This window comes from Elephantulus edwardii, unplaced genomic scaffold, assembly GCF_000299155.1.
Source record: "Elephantulus edwardii isolate Elephantulus edwardi_28Jun2011 unplaced genomic scaffold, EleEdw1.0 scaffold00150, whole genome shotgun sequence".
Taxonomy (NCBI): Eukaryota; Metazoa; Chordata; class Mammalia; order Macroscelidea; family Macroscelididae; genus Elephantulus; species Elephantulus edwardii.
The window spans coordinates 8,208,179-8,211,187 of record NW_006399900.1 but is presented as its reverse complement, the minus strand read 5'-3'; the positions used below and the strand labels follow the sequence as shown (position 1 = coordinate 8,211,187).

Below are 3,009 nucleotides of genomic sequence, written 5' to 3'. Positions count from 1 at the left end.
GCAGCCCTTGACCCTCTGTAGCAAGTGCATGAGTTGAGGTAGTATTCTATAAATTCTAGTTATAAGTCCCTTATCAGACATGTCATTAACAAATATTTTTTTCCCAGTCTGTAGCTTTCCTTTTTACCCTGTTGGAGAAATGTTTTGATGTCCATAGGGATTTGATTCTTAGAAGGTCCCATTTATCTATTTTATTCTCTCCTGGTTGTAGGATTTTCATTTTCAGGGTGCTTGGGAGACTGTTCATGTTGTGGATTATGGCTTCTAGAGTTCTTTCAAGCTTTTTTCTGATGATGTTTATAGCCCTTGACCCACTTTGCATTGGTTTTTGTTTATGGTGTGTTGTGTGAGTCTTGCTTGAGTTTTCTGCCGATAGTTTTCCTGTTTTTCCAACACCATTTGTTAACAGAAGCTTTTGTTTCCTCACTTAACTGATTTCATCTCCTTGTCAAAACTGTAAGTAGATGGGCTGATTTCTGCGTTCTCAATTCTATTCCATTGAGCTATGTGTCTGTCTCTGTACCAGTACCATGCTGTTTTGACCATCGTGGCTGTGTTGTAAGATTTGAAATAAGGGACTGAGATGCCTCCCACCTTGTTTTTCTTTTTTAGGAAGGCTTTGCTTAATCAGGGTCTCTTTCCATTCCAGATGAAATTGGAAATTTCCTTTTCCATCTCATTGAAGAATGGAATTGGTATGTGTATTGAACTTCCATTGAATTTGGTAGAATTGCCATTTTCTTCTTATCCATGAGCATGGTATATTCTTCCATTTCTACAGGTCTCTTTTTGTTTCTTGTAGTAATGTTTTATAATTTTCTTTTAATAGGTCTTTTTTTGTTTCTATTCTGAAGCATTTAATCTTGTGGTTACCTATTGTGATGGGTTTGTTTATCTTAGCTCCATTTCTGTAATCTCTTTGTCACTACAGAGAAATCCATTTGATTTTAGCATGTTGACCTTGTATCCTGTCATTTTGCTGAACTGGTCCACTATGTCCAGTAGTTTTCTTGCTGAGCCTTTAGGGTTTTCTAATTATACTGTCATATACCATCAGCATATGGAGATAATTTTACCTACTCTTTGTCAATTTGGATATCTCTTGTTATTGCTCTTGTCTTATTACTATCACTAAGACTTCTAATACAGTATTGAATAGGAGATGGGCACAGACTGGGAGAGGGATCTCCTAGACCCAGGTTAACACCAAGTTGGTGACTCATCTGCCTAGCTCACAGCTCTTGCCTAAGACTCCAGCATGTTCCATGGGATCCCAGCCACCCCAGGCAAGGGAGCTCCAGGGAATAAACGGAGCTCTACGAGGAAGTAAAGCTGTATAAGAACGCCCTGGAGTGAGAGAAGTATGCCAACATGGTGGAGCTCTTTGCGGTGGTGAAGACCATGCAAGCCCTCCAGAAGACCCACATCAAGGACTGCATCACCCCCAACGAGTACATGGCTGCCTGCTCCCAGCTCCTGGTCCAGTACAAGGCTGCATTTTGGCTCTGAGATCAGCTCCATTGATGAGTTCTGATGCAAGTTCCTCTGGACTGCCCGCTGGCCCTGGAGAGAATCAAGGAGGACCGCCCCATCACCATCAAGGATGACAAGGGCAACCTGAATCGCTGCATTGCTGATGTCGTCTCATTCTTTATCACAGTGATGGACAAGATGCCTATGGAGATCTGAGCTATGGATGAGATCCAGCTTGGTCTGCGGGAGCTCATGGAGACCATGCACCAGATGAGCCACCTGCCTCCTGACTTTGAGGGCCACCAGAAAGTCAGTCAGTGGCTGCAGACTCTAAGCCGCGTGTCGGCATCTGACGAGCTGGACAACTCTCAGGTATGTCAGATGCTGTGCGGCCTGGAATTGGCCTATAATGCCTTCAACCACTTCCTGCACTCCTTGGGCTGCTGCGCCCAGTCCTCTTGACACCTGCTCTGCAGAGGGCCATTCCCTCACTAATTCCCTGCATGTCTCCTGTGTCTATGTCCAGCAGCCCCCAGGTGTCTGCCCTTGGCATCGGGACTTGGAGAGTGTTGTCTTGCCCTGAATTCCCTCACTTCAATAAATATGCTATCTAGCTCCTTAAAAAAAACACCCAAAAACCAAAACAAAAAAAAACAACACCCCAAACAAACAGAACACCAATATTGAATAGGAGAAGTGATAGTGGACATTCTTGCTTATTCCTGTTCTCAAGGGGAATGCCTTTAATCTCTTCATTGAGAACAATGTTGACTCTTGGTTTTGCATATATACTTTTTACTATGTTGAGAAAATTCTCCTCTATTCCTTTTTTGTTGAGTGTTTTAATCAGGAAATGGTGTTGGATTTTTTCAAAGGCCTTTTTTGCATCAATTGATAGAATCATGTGGTTCTTCTTTACTTTGTTAATGTGATGAATTACACTAATTGTTTTTCCTTATGTTGGACCATCCTTGCATACCAGTTATGAATCCCACTTGGTCATGTTGAATTTTTTTTTTAAAGGTACTGTTGGATTTTATTGGCCGGGATTTTATTCAGGATTTTTGCATCTAGGTTTATAAGAGTAATTGGCGAATAGTTTTCTGTTTTGAGGGTGTCTTTACCTGACTTTAATATCAAGGATAGGTTTGCTTTATAGAATTGTGTCTGGGAGAATTCCATCTTTTTCTATTACCTGAAATACTTTATGCAGAATGATGAAAGTTCTTCTCTGAATGTTTGAAAAAATTCACTTATAAAACCATCTTTTCCAGGCCTTTATGTTGTTGTTGTTGGAATTTGTTTTATTACCTGTTCAATTTTTTCTTTTTTTTTTTAAATTTTTTTTCCAGTTCACATTTGTTTATTGTTATTAACATTTTATTTTGAACATCAAACATTGCACCAAAATATGATCCATTTATTTCAAGACAATTGTCTTTGCCATAACTAAGAGTACTGTACTGATGTTTACAATTATTTTCTGATAACACAAAACTTATTAGTGGAATTGCTATCTAACCAAATACTTCATTA

The 3,009-nt window shown here is 39.9% G+C and overlaps 1 protein-coding gene and 1 pseudogene across 2 annotated transcripts in view; both read left to right on the top strand.

Moving 5' to 3' along the window:
- Positions 1-3,009, top strand: part of KIF16B (kinesin family member 16B) — a 385,768-nt gene that overhangs the window by 106,523 nt on the left and 276,236 nt on the right. The window lies entirely within an intron of this gene.
- On the top strand, positions 1,259-1,935 carry LOC102869228 (annotated as a pseudogene).